The sequence below is a fragment of the Manis javanica genome, chromosome X, assembly GCF_040802235.1.
Source record: "Manis javanica isolate MJ-LG chromosome X, MJ_LKY, whole genome shotgun sequence".
In the NCBI taxonomy this organism is placed as follows: Eukaryota; Metazoa; Chordata; class Mammalia; order Pholidota; family Manidae; genus Manis; species Manis javanica.
The window spans coordinates 50,114,436-50,128,651 of record NC_133174.1 but is presented as its reverse complement, the minus strand read 5'-3'; positions in this window follow the sequence as shown (position 1 = coordinate 50,128,651).

Genomic DNA, 14,216 nt, shown 5'->3' with positions numbered 1-14,216 from the left:
TGGTAAAGATACCTCAAGACAAGTGCTGGGCATAGAAGCCACAGGGCGTAAATCTGCAAAGAAGTAAAAAGCTAACCTTTTCAAACAATATGGCTTCTTTCTCACTTACCAACTTTACATTTCCCTGTATGGCCCAGGAAGATGACTGGTTAGCCAGAGACGGGTAAGATTCCTCAAGGGAGGAACAACCTAAGACAGGCACAGTCATAGGGGGGCCATCAGGTGAGAATTTGGGGATCAACAGAGGTGAGGCTCAGAACCTCACCCCCCCTGCTTTGAGAGAAATCTTCTGCATCCGTGGATGTCTTGCTGCCCTTGTCTAGCCTGGATTAATACTTAGTCCATAGGCACACACCTGATCATCTGATCATCTGCATTTGTCCTCTTACAGCACTAAACTATGTTTTCTACCTTAATCTTGCATCTACCTACCACTTCAGCATTTTATTAAAAATAAAAAAAATAATAATAATAGAGGGAGAAATGTGGGATCAACATATAAATCAAGTACGAAAATCAAATGAATATTCATATTTGACCTGATTGTTTATAGGTCATAATGTGTGATCAAAACCGAAAGTTTCTGTGATGAATGTCCTTGTACTGTTCACCATGTAAGAATTTATTCACTATGTAAGAATTCGTTCACCACGTAAGAACTTGTTCGTTATGCTTCAGAAGATTGGAGACTGACGAGAATTAGGCTTGAGATGGATTAATGATTGTACATTGAGCATTGACCCCCCTATACTGAATTTTATTGTTGTTAACAACCATTTGCCCAATTAATATGAGAGATGCCCTTTCAAAAAAAAAAATGGGCAGAGGAACTGAACAGACAGTTCTCTAAAAAAGAAATACAGATGGCCAAGAGACACATGAAAAGATGCTCCACATCGCTAATTATTAGAGAAATGCAAATTAAAACTACAAAGAGGTATCACCTCACACCAGTAAGGGTAGCTGCCATCCAAAAGACAAACAACAACAAATGTTGGCGAGGCTGTGGAGAAAGGGGAACCCTCCTACACTGCTGGTGGGAATGTAAATTAGTTCAACCATTGTGGAAAGCAGTATGGAGGTTCATCAAAATGCTCAAAACAGACCTACCATTTGATCCAGGAATTCCACTCCTAGGAACTTACCCTAAGAACGCAGCAATCAAGTTTGAGAAAGACAGATGCACCCCTATGTTTATCGCAGCACTATTTACAATAGCCAAGAATTGGAAGCAACCTAAATGTCCATCGGTAGATGAATGGATAAAGAAGATGTGGTACATATACACAATGGAATACTACTCAGACATAAGAAGTGGAAAAATCCAACCATTTGCAGCAACGTGGATGGAGCTGGAGACTATTATGCTCAGTGAAATAATCCAAGTGGAGAAAGAGAAATACCAAATGATTTCACTCATCTGAGGAGTATAAGAACAAAGGAAAAACTGAAGGAACAAAACAGCAGCGGAATTACAGAACCCAAAAATGGACTAACAGGTACCAAAGGGAAAGGAACTGGGGAGGATGGGCGGGCAGGGAGGGATAAGGGGGGGAACGAAGAAGGGGGGTATTAAGATTAGCATGCATGGGGGGGAGGGAGAAAGGAGAGGGTGGGCTGCACAACACAGAGAAGACAAGTAGTGACTCTACAACATTTTGCTAAACTGATGGACAGTAACCATAATGTGGTTGTTAGGGGGGACCTGATATAGGGGAGAGCATAGTAAACATAGTATTCTTCATGTAAGTGTAGATTAAAGATTAAAAAAAAAAGAAAGAAAGAAAAGGGGGATTACTCCTTGATAGGATAAAACTATTGGTAAATCAAAGATCAACGCATGCTTTAAATATCCTTAATGTTGATCACTTAAAGGGTGTCAGATGATCAGCAATGGAGGTACTCTTTTCTGTTCCTTTCTCTTAATAAAAAAAAAGCATTTCCTTTGTGCTGACCTCCAATGAGTCCTGCACAGTGGTATAGAGGGCATGTCAAAGTGTGGGCAAAGGGTCTGTTTGTTTCTACGCAGAAGATCAAGGCCTAGCTTGGATACCCAGAAAATGAACTAAGATACGATATGAGGAGGAGCTTCTGGCATCAGCACTCTCTGTAGGACTTGTGCCAGGGGGATGATCATCAAAAAGCCTCCACAGGGATCTGGGCGATGCTGCAGTTGTGGCTGCATCCACCCCACCATTTCCTGGTCTTGCCATTGGAATGAGCAGGGAGATGTCTAGGCTGGCATGTGCATACAGTGAGACAATGAATTTGACCGGATCTGTACTGTTGGAACTCAACCAGGAGTTGGGAGGGGTGCAAGGTGTAGCACTCCAAAATCTTATGACTATAGACTATCTACGGTTAAAAGAACATATAGGATGTGAACAGATCCCAGAAATGGCTGCTTTAATTTGTCTGATTTCTCTCAGACTGTTCAAGTACAGTTGGACAATATCCATCATATCATAGACAAATTTTCACAAATGCCTAGGGTGCCTAAATGGTTTTCTTGGCTTCACTGGAGATGGATGGTAATTATAGATTTGCTTTGTTTATGTCACCATATTCCTATTATGTTAATATGTGTGTGCAAATTAGTTAGTAGTTTAAAATCTATACATACTTAAGGTACTCTACAAGAAGATAGGTCAAAGAAATAATCAATCCTTCCATGTTTTCTTCCATATGCTACCTCTATAGGTTTTCTTCTTCCTTCCTAATGACAACCCTTAAATAGAATTCATGCCTCATATCGAATTTACTGAGTATCATAATTCCTCCAGGTGGTAAAGATACCTCGAGACAAGTGCTGGGCATAGAAGCCACAGGGCATAAATCTGCAAAGGAGTAAAAAGCTAACCTTTTCAAACAATATTGCTTCTCTCTCACTTACCAACTTTACATTTCCCTGTATGGTCCCGGAAGATGACTGGTTAGCCAGAGACGGGTAAGTTTCCTCAAGGGAGGAACAACCTATGACAGGCACAGTCACAGGGGGCCATCAGGTGAGAAATTGGGGATTAACAGAGGTGAGGCTCAGAACCACATCCCCCCTGCTTTGAGAGAAATCTTCTGCATCCGTGGATGTTTTGCTGCCCTTGTCTAGCTTGGATTTATACTTAGTCCATAGGCACACACCTGATCATCTACATTTGCCATCTTACAGCACTAAACTATGTTTTCTACCTTTATCTTGCATCTACCTACCACTTCAGCATTTTATTAAAAATAAAAATAATAATAATAATAAAGGAAGAAATGTGGGATCAACATATAAATCAAGTTTAAAAATCAAATGAATATTCATATTTGACCTGATTGTTTATAGTTCATAATGTGTGATTAAAACCGAAAGTTTCTGTGATGACTGCCCTTGTACTGTTCTCCATGTGACTTATTCACTATGTAAGAATTTGTTCTCCATGTAAGAACTTGTTCGTTGTGCTTTAGAAGATTGGAGACTGACGAGAATTAGGCTTGGGGTGGATTAATGATTGTGCATTGAGCATTGACCCCCCTATACAGAATTTTATTGTTGTTAACAACCATTTGATCAATAAATATGAGAGATGCCGTCTCAAAAAAAAAAAAGTACACACTTCCAATTGTAAAATAAATAAGTAACCGGGATGTAATGTATAGCATAAGGAATATAGTCAAAATATTGTAACAACTTTGTATGGTGATTGCTGGTAGCTAGAATTATCATGTATATATATGTTGAATCACTTTGTTGTACACCTGAAACTAATGTAATACTGTGTGTCAACTACCCTTCAATAAAAAATAATTTTAAAAAAAATTGTCATAACAGCCCAAAGCATTTTACAGATTAGTGGAATTCTTATCAAAATACCAATGGCATTTTTTCACAGAATTAGGACAATGCGTTCTAAAACTTGTATGCCACCACAATGAAAAACTCTAAATAGCCAAAGCTATCTTGAGAAAGAAAAGTGAAGACTGTGATATTATGCTCCCTGATTTCAAGCTATCTTCTATAAAGCTACAGTAACCAAACAGTGTGGTACTGGCATAAGAATGAACACATAGAACAATGGAAGAGAATAGACAGCCCAGAAGTAAGCCCATAGTTATCCAGTCAATTAATATATGACAAAGGAGCTGTAAATATATAATGAGGAAAAGAAAGTCTCTTGAACAGATGGTAATGGGAAAACTGGGCATCTAATTGTCATTCTAATAAAAGGATGAAACTGGATCACTGTCTTACACCAAAGGAAAGAAAAACTTGAAGTGCATTGAAAACCTAAATATAAGAGCTGAGACATAAATCTCCCAGAAGGAAACACAGGCAAGAATCTTTTAAACACAAGTATTAGTAATTTTATTCTAGATATGTCTCCCCAGGCAAGGGGAACAAAAGCAAAAATAAACAAGTGGGACCACATCAAAGAGAAAGCTATTGCACAGCAAAGGAAACCATCAACAAAATGAACAGGCCACCTAATGTATAAGATATATTTTAAAATGATTTATCTGATTAGAGGTTAATGTCCAAAATATAAAAGGACCTCATATGACTCAACAGCACAAACCAAATAACCTAAATAAAAAATGTGCAGAGAACCTGAAGATATTTTTTTAAAGAAGACATACACATGGCCAACAGGCACATGAAAAGGTGCTCAACATTACTAATCATGAGGGAAATGCAAAAGAGAACCACAGGGAGATATCACCTCACATCAGTCAGAATGTCTGCTTTCCAAAAGACAAGAAATAACAAGTGCTGACGAGGATGTGGAGAAAAGGGAACTCCTGTACTCTTGGTGTGAATGTGAATTGGTGCAGCCACTATGCCAAGCAGTATGGAGGTTTCTCAGAAAAGTAAAAATAGAGCTACCTTACAAGCTGTAGTTCCATTTCGAGGAATTTAAACCAAAAAGAAGTACTGATTCAAAAAGACATATACACTCTTACGTTCATTGCTGCATTATTTACAATAGCAAAGATACAGAAGCAACCTAAGTGCTCAACAATAGATGAATGGATAAAGAAAATGTGGTGCATATATACAATATATATACAATATAATATTACTCACCTGGAAAAAAGAACAAAATCTTACCATTTTCTACAACATGGATGGGCCTATAGTGTACTAGGCTAAATGAAATAAGCCAGGCAGAGAAGGACAAATATCAGGTGATTTCACTTACAAGTGGAATGTAACATAGAAAACAAATGAACAAAATAGAAATAGATTCATAATCTCAGAAAAGAAACTTGTGGATTCCATGTGGGTGAAGGGGATAAAGAGGCACAAAATTCCAATTGTAATTAGGGAGAATAAAGTAGAGCATGGGGAATATTATCAATATTGTGATATCTTTGTATGGTGATGGACAGTAACACCACTTATTGTGGTGAGCATTTAATAATTTAGATAATTTTTGGACCATTCTGTTGTACACCTGAAAACAATATATTATATTATTTAATTTTTTTCTTTTAGTATGATGAATCTACAATTACAGAAAAAACATTATGTTAACTAGGTTCCCCCCTTCACCAAGTACCCCCCACATACCCCTTCACAGTCAATGTCCGTCTGCATAGTAGAATGCTGTAAAATCACTACTTGTCTTCTCTGTGTTGCACAGCCCTCCCAGTGCCCCCAACGCACTATACATGCTAATCGTAATGCCCACTTTCTTTTTCCCCACCCTTATCCCTCCCTTCCTAACCATCGTCCCCAGTCACTTTCCCTTCAGTAACTATTAGTCCATTCTTGGGTTCTGTGATTCTGCTGCTGTTTTGTTCCTTCAGTTTTCCTTTGTTCTGATACTACACATATGAGTGAAATCATTTGGTACTTGTCCTTCTCCGCCTGGCTTATTTCACTGAGCATAATACCCTCTAGTTCCATCCATGTTGTTGCGAATGGTAGGATCTGTTTTTTCTTATGGGTATGTAATATTCCATTGGGTATATGTACCACCTCTTCTTATCCATTCATCTATTGATGGACATTAAGGTTGCTACCATATCTTGGCTATTGTAAACAGTGCAGTGATAAACATAGGGGTGCATCTGTCTTTTTCAAACTGGAGTGCTGCATTCTTAGGGTGAATTCCTAGAAGTGGAATTCCTGGGTCAAATGGTATTTCTATTTTGAGCATTCTGAGGAACCTCCATACTGCTTTCCGCAATGGTTGAACTAGTTTATGTTGCCACCAATAGTGTAGGAGGGTTCCCCTTTCTCCACAACCTCGCCAACATTTGTTGTTGTTTCTCTTTTTGATGATGGCAATCCTTACAGGTGTGAGGTGATATCTCATTGTGGTTTTAATTTGCATTTCTCTGATGATTAGCAATGTGGAGCATCGTTTCATGTGCCTGTTCGCCATCTGGATTTCTTCTTTAGAGAAATGTCTATTCAGCTCCTCTGCCCATTTTTAATTGGATTATTTACTTTTCGTTTGTTGAGGCATGTGAGCTCTTTATGTATTTTGGATGTTAATCCTTTATCGGATCTGTCATTTATGAATATGTTCTCCCATACTGTAGGATACATTTTTGATCTATTGATGGTGTCCTTTGCTGTACAGAAGCTTTTCAGCTAGATATAGTCCCACTTCTTCCTTTGTGCCTTTGTTTCCCTTGCCTGGGGAGATACATTCATGAAGAAGTCACTCATGTTTATGTCTAAGAGATTTTTGCCTATGATTTTTTCTAAGAGTTTTATGGTTTCATGACTTACATTCAGGTCTTTGATCCATTTGGAGTTTACTTTTGTGTATTGGGTTAGACAGTGATCCAGTTTCATTCTCTCACATGTAGCTGTCCAGTTTTGCCAGCACCATCTGTTGAAGAGACTGTCATTTCCCCATTGTATATCCATGGTTCCTTTATCATATATTAATTGGCCATATATGTTTGGGTTAATGTCTGCAGTCTCTCTATTCAGTTCCACTGGTCTGTGGCTCTGTTCTTGTGCCAGTACCAAATTGTCTTGATTACTGTGGCTTTGTAGTAGAGCTTGAAGTTGGGGTGTGAGCTTCCCACCACTTTTTCCTTCCTTCTGAGGATTGCTTTGGCTATTCGGGATCTTTGACAGTTCCATATGAATTTTTGAACTATTTGTTCCAGTTCATTGAAGAATGCTGTTGGTAATTCGATAGGGATTGCATCGAATCTGTATATTGCTTTGGGCAGGATGGCCATTCTGAAGATATTAATTCTTCCTAGCCAGGAGCATAGGATGGGTTTCCATTTGTGAGTGACCTCTTTAAATTCTCTTAAGAGTATCTTGTGTCTTGTAGTTTTCAGGGTATAGGTCTTTCACTTCCTTGGTTAGGTTTATTCCTAGGTATTTTATTCTTTTTGATGCTATTGTGAATGGACCTGTTTTCCTGATTTCTCTTTCTATTAGTTCATTGCTAGCGTATAGGAAAGCCACAGATTTCTGTGTGTTAATTTTGTATCCTGAAAATTTGCTGAAATCCGATATCAGTTCTAGTAGTTTTGCAGTGGAGTCCTCAGGGTTTTTATGTACAATATCATGTCATCTGCAAATAGTGACACTTTGACTTCTTCTTTACCAATCTGGATTCCTTGTATTTCTTTGTTTTGTCTTATTGCCGGGGCTAGGAACTCCAGTACCACGTTGAATATCAGTGGGGAGTGTGGGCATCTTTGTCTTGTTCCCAATCTCAGAGGAAAAGATTTCCGCCTCTCGCTGTATGATGTTAGCTGTGGGTTGATCATATATGGCCTTTATTATGTTGAGGTACTTGCCCTCTATTCCCATTTTGTTGAGAGTTTTGATCATGAATGGATGTTGAATTTTTTCGAATGCTGTTTCAGCATCTATGGAGATGATCATGTGGTTTTCGTCCTTCTTTTGGTTGATGTGGTGGATGATGTTGATGGACTTTCTTATGTTGTAACATCCTTGCATCCCTGGGATGAATCCCACTTGGTCATGGTGTATGATCCTCTTGATGTATTTTTGAATTCGGTTTGCTAACATTTTGTTGAGTATTTTTGCATCTATGTTCATCAGGGATATTGGTCTGTAATTTTCTTTTTTGGTGGGGTCTTTGCCTGGTTTTGGTATTAGGGTGATGTTAGCTTCATAGAATGAGTTTGGGAGGATTCTCTCCTCTTCTAGTTTTTGGAAAATTTAAGGAGAATGGGCGTTATGTCTTTCCTGTATGTCTGATAAAATTCCGAGGTAAATCCATCTGGCCCGGGGGTTTCGTTCTTGGGTAGTTTTTTGATTACTGCCTCAATTTTGTTGCTGGTAATTGGTCTGTTTAGATTTTCTGTTTCTTTCTGGGTCAGTCTTGGAAGGTTGTACTTTTCGAGGAAGTTGTCCATTTCTCCTAGGTTTTCCAGCTTGTTAGAATATAGGTTTTCATAGTATTCTCTAATAATTCTTTGTATTTCTGTGGGGTCCGTCGTGATTTTTCCTTTCTCGTTTCTGATTCTGTTGATGTGTGTTGACTCTCTTTTTCTCTTAGTAAGTCTTGCTAGAGGCTTATCTATTTTGTTTATTTTCTCGAAGAACCAGGTCTTGGTTTCATTGATTTTTTTCTATTGTTTTATTCTTCTCAATTTTATTTCTTTCTTCTCTGATCTTTATTATGTCCCTCTATCTGCTGACCTTAGGCCTCATTTGTTCTTCCTTTTCCAATTTTGATAATTGTGATTTTAGACTATTCGTTTGGGATTGTACTTCCTTCTTTAACTATGTCTGGCTTGCTATATACTTTCCTTTTATGACTGCTTTTGCTGCGCCCCACAGAAGTTGGGGCTTTGTGTTGTTGTTCTCATTTGTTTCCATATATTGTGGATCTCCATTTTAATTTGGTCATTGATCCATTGACTATTTAGGAGCGTGTTTTTAAGCCTCCATGTATTTCTGAGCCATTTTGCTTTCTTTGTACAATATATTTCCAGTTTTATACCTTTGTGGTCTGAAAAGTTGGCTGGTAGGATTTTAGTCTTTTGGAATTTACTGAGGTTCTTTTTGTGGCCTAGCATGTGATCTATTCTGGAGAATGTTCCATGCGCACTTGAGAAGAATGTGTACCCTGTTCCTTTTGGATGTAGAGTTCTATAGATGTCTGTTAGGTCCATCTGTTCTAATGTTTTGTTCAGTGCCTCTGTGTCCTTACTTATTTTCTGCCTGGTGGATCTGTCCTTTGGAGTGAGTGGTGTGTTGAAGTCTCCCATTGCATTCTATTTCCTCCTTTATTTCTGTTAGTATTTGTTTCACATATATTGGTGCTCCTGTATTGGGTGCGTATATGTTTATAATGGTTATGTCTTCTTGTTGGACTGAGAACTTTATCATTCTGTAATGTCCTTCTTTATCTCTTGTTACTTTCCTTATTTTGAAGTCTATTTTGTCTGATACTAGTATTGCAACACCTGCTTTTTTCTCTCTGTTGTTTGCATGAAATATCTTTCTCCATCCCTTGAGTTTTAATCTGTGCATGTCTTTGGGTTTGAAGTGAGTCTCTTGTAAGCAGCATATAGATGGGTCCTGCTTTTTTATCCATTCTATTACTCTGTGTCTTTTGATTGGTGCATTAAGTCCATTTACATTTTGGGTGATCATTGAAAGATATGTACTTATTGCCATTGCAGGCTTTAGATTTGTGGTTAGCAAAGGTTCAAGGTTAGCTTGTTTACTACCTTACTGTCTGACCTCCCTCACTTACTGAGCTGTTATAAACGCAGTCTGATGATTATTTCTTTCCCTTATTCTTCCTCCTACTCCATTCTTCATATGTTGGGTGTTTTGTTCTGTGCTCTTTTTAGGAGTGCTCCCATCTAGAGCAGTCCCTCTTAAATACCCTGTAGAACTGTTTTGTGGGAGGCAAATTCCCTCAACTTTTGCTTGTCTGGGAATTGTATAATCCCTCCATATTTAAATGATAATCGTGCTGGATACAGTAGTCTTGGTTTGAGGCCCTTCTATTTCATTGCATTAAATATATCGTGCCATTCTCTTCTGGCCTGTAAGGTTTCTGTTGAGAAGTCTGATGATAGCCTGATGGGTTTTCCTTGGTAGGTGACCTTTTTTTCTCTCTCTGGCTGCCTTTAATATTCTGTGCTTGTCCTTGATCTTTGCCAATTTGATTATTATGTGTCCTGGTGTTTTCCTCTTTTTATCCCATCTCTCTGGAGTTCTGTGTGCCTCTGTAGTCTGAGCAGCTATTTCCTCCCCCAGTTGGGGGAAGTTCTCAGCAATTATTTCTTCAAAGACACTTTCTATCCCTTTTTCTCTCTCTTCTTCCTCTGGTACTCCTATAATGCAGATATTGTTTGTTTTGGATTGGTCACAGAGTTCTTTTAATATTGTATCATTCCAGGAGATCCTTTTATCTCTCTCTGCATCAGCTTCTATGCATTCCTGTTCTCTGGTTTCTATTGCATCTATGGCCTCTTGCATCTTATCTGTTCTGCTTATAAATCCATCCAGAGCTTGTTTCACTTCTGTAATCTCCCTCTGGACGTCTGTAATCTCCTTCCGGACTTCATCCCTTAGCTCTTGCCTATTTCTCTGCAGCTCTGTCAGCATGTTTATGATTTTTATTTTTAATTCTTTTTCAGGGAGACTGGTTAGGTCTGCCTCTGCAGATCCTTTCTGAGGTGTAACTGTCTTGGACTGGACCAGGTTTTTTTGCCTTTTCATGGTGATAGCAGTGGCTGAAGGCAGGTTATGGGTGTGTCAGCTGGGAGAAGAATGTCCTTTCATGCTTGCTGGATGTCTTGCCCTTCTTCAATGCCTGTGACAGTTACCTGCACTCCCGAGCAGCCACTGGGTTAGTCCCGTCTGCTGCTCTGGGCAGGGTGTCTATCAGAGCAGCGCGGAGCCCTGTGGGGAGTGGCAGGCACTCCTGGTGCACTCTTCCATGCTAGCGGTGACCCTGCTGGGCAGCTGTGTGGCAGCAGCGGCCTTTGGGTCTGGCCCAGGCGTCTGTGCATTGGGCTGGGATTCCAGTCAGCTGCTGGGAGTGCGCCTGCTCCCTCTGGCTCCGCTGAAGGTGCACACGGGGCTCTTCCACGCAGGCTTCTACTGGACTCTGGCTTCACTTCCGCCGGTGTGCCCGAGCCATGCCTGGGCTGTTCGGTCGCACCACTGTGGGCTAGCACAAGCCTCTCCTGTAGCGCGTGAATGTGCTCTCTGTTCCTTCCGGCTCTGCTGTCCCCGGTGTGCGCTGCCACTCTCCTGCTACTGGGCCCATTTTTCGGGGTCCGCACCAGTTGGAAGAACAACTGGCAGGCTGCTTAGTGCCGTGAGGGGCTTCAGAGCTGCACTGCCTCCTTTTAGGGAACCTAGGTTCCCTGGTATTCCCAGCTGCCAGGACAACTTTGTCCAGCTATGGGGTTCCTGTCTCTTTAAGACTTGCAGAAAGCACTTGCTTTTCTTTTGTCTCAGGGGCACCAGTTGCGGGGACCTGCCCACAGGTTTCGCAGGTTTTGCTTTTCCATTTCTCTGATATCCAGCACCCCGTGTACCTTGTGTCTGCGTTCTGGGTGCAGATTTCTAGAGCTGGTTTTTTAGCTGTCCTGGGCTTTCACTCCCTACCCGTTTGGACTCCTTTCTTCCCACTGGGTTTTGTGGTGGGGGGTGTTTGTGTCCCGCCTGTCCCTGGCTTGTATCTTACCCTCTTCGTGTGATGCTGAGTTCTCGCTGATGTAGATGTATCCTGGCTGTTGTACTGCATCCACTGGTGTCTCTTTTAGGAATAGTTGTATTTATTGTATTTTCATAAATATATATGTTTTGGGTAGGAGATTTCCTCTGAACTACTCACGCCACCATCTTCCCATGATCCTGAACAATATATTATTTTAAATCAAATCTACTTCATTATGAAAAATGTGTCCAAAACATTGTAAGCCCTAAAGTCTCAAAAAATGTTTTAAACCTATCATTAAAACCATATTATCTGGAAAATACACTTAATTTCAAATTAAATATCAAAACGTAAAAGATTAAAAAAAATATATAATTACATGGGGGTGCTTAATTAATACTTAAATGTTAACTAACTCTATTGTGGTCATCATTTCACAAATATACATGTGTCAGTTCACCAGGCTGTACACCATCAACATATATGCATTATATGTGAAAAATATCTGAATAGAGCTAGGAAAAATAATAAACTTGAATTTGAGTTAAAAAAGAATTTGAGTTAGCAAAAAACTGGGCCAATATTAAGAGTTCAGTGTGTAGTACCCTCTTTAGTTAATTCTCCTCTCAAGTTGGTCACCACCTGGGCGAGTCCCTTCACAGAATCAGTGCTTCCTGGGATGAGGGAGTTGTAGGCCCTGTGACTGACAGAGTAGTTACTGTTTTTATTGTTTTTTTGAAACCCATACCACAGTTAAAGTGGCCAAAGATCACTTGTCTCCTTGATGACATGTGTGACTGCAACATCCTTATGTGAGATTGGAACCTTGTTACTGATGGTGATCAATCAGGGCAAGTGTTGGAAGGTAAAGCTGCCTCAGAAGGGAAAGCCTGCTGGGGATCATAATTGAACCCTTGTATGTACTGTGATTTCTCCACAAATTTACATATTTACCAGAAATAATCTGATTTGGAACCTCCGTTAGGTGGAATTTGCTCCCTGTCAGATACATCCTATTTCTTAGCCAGGTAGCTCCTTTTTCATTTGGTTCTTGGCCCATATCCTTAAGAAGGGAACATGCTTCAAGCCAAGAGAAAGAGCTCATCTCCTCCTTCAAAAGAGGATTCATCCCCTCCTTCTTAGCTCTCTGTTTCTGTCTTCTCTGTGTTTATAACTTTCTGTGTGGTTACTGGCAAAGCAGAGGATAAATTATCCTGGTCTCTGTTGTGGTGACACTGTGCTGCCTTTTCTTCTAGAGAGCACCTATCCTCCCTTTCATCTTGTCTCCCACAGGAGTTTGGTCCCCTACCTCCTCTCCAGAACTTCCTTCCAAGGAAGTCCAGCACAAGTCTCATGGTTTGGATTACCTGTTCTGCAGGACAAGAATGTCCTTCAAGGTCCAGGGAAGGGCAAGTCTAAGAACTTCCTTGCCTTTAGTCATTTTAAGTAACACTTTAGCTGGCTAAGCCCAAAGATTGAGATATTGATATCCATCGAGGGAGGGGCTATAATGATATCTGCGAAAACATAATTGAGTGTCACAACAGCAAAGGCACACTAGCTGCTTGCAAAGGCCTCTCTCCAAGTTGCACTTGGGAGGCCAGTCTTGGCCTATTGCTTCTTCTATATTGGTTCCTTTACTTGCCATAGCGGTCTTCGGGATGGGAACATCCTCAGATCTCAGAGTACCACAAACCCCTATGCTAGCCACAGGGAGTTACTCCCACTATAGCTTGTTATGGAACCAAGGGTGACCCACTCTTATGCCAGAGGTATGCACTCCCCTATTTTTCTATTCAGATGAACGGATCTTACAAAAGTTAATGCCTACCTATTGGGGCATCCAGGTGGGCAGTCCGATCTCCTGCTCAGTGCTGCTGACCCCAAAAATCAGATCTTGTGGTGTTAGGCTCACTCAAATATTGTCTTTACTCTTTGGCCAGGCTAATTAGGCACAAGGGGTGACCATTAAATTATATTGTACAGTACAGCAAAGACTGAAGGAATGCCAAAGTGACACAAACACATTCCAAATTTTGAGTCCCAACAATAAGGCTGTCCAGGATTGATGTGACAATTATCCTGCTCAGTGGGTAGACTCAATGCCAGTGTTTCTTCATGGACAAAATTCAATCTTCTTCACCATTTGTGATGAATTCTAGGATTTCAGGTCTCATCAAGGAGAAAGATGAGACCACAGATGGCACACAACAAGCTTCATTTGACAGATTGCTTGAGAGGGGAAGTATCTCACAACAGGACACCTTCCAAATGCAGCTACACAGGTACATAACCCATAAGTGGAGAGGGCAAGACAACTTTTGGAGGAGAGGGAAATAGGAGAGGGGCTTACATGTTTAGGAGGTAAAGCTCAGCAGCTAGAGGAGTGAGTCATCTCTGGGTCAGAGAGTTCTGAAGGCAAGCAGTGTTTTATTATAGCCCCTGGATTTGTGTTAACCATGGCTAGTACATGGTGGATGAAGTTTTGTGGTGTATGCAGGAAACTCCAATATTTTAAAGGGACTTTTAGCAGACCTTCTCAGAAGGAAATTCTATATTTAATACAAATATAACCTCTGTCCCACAAAGAAA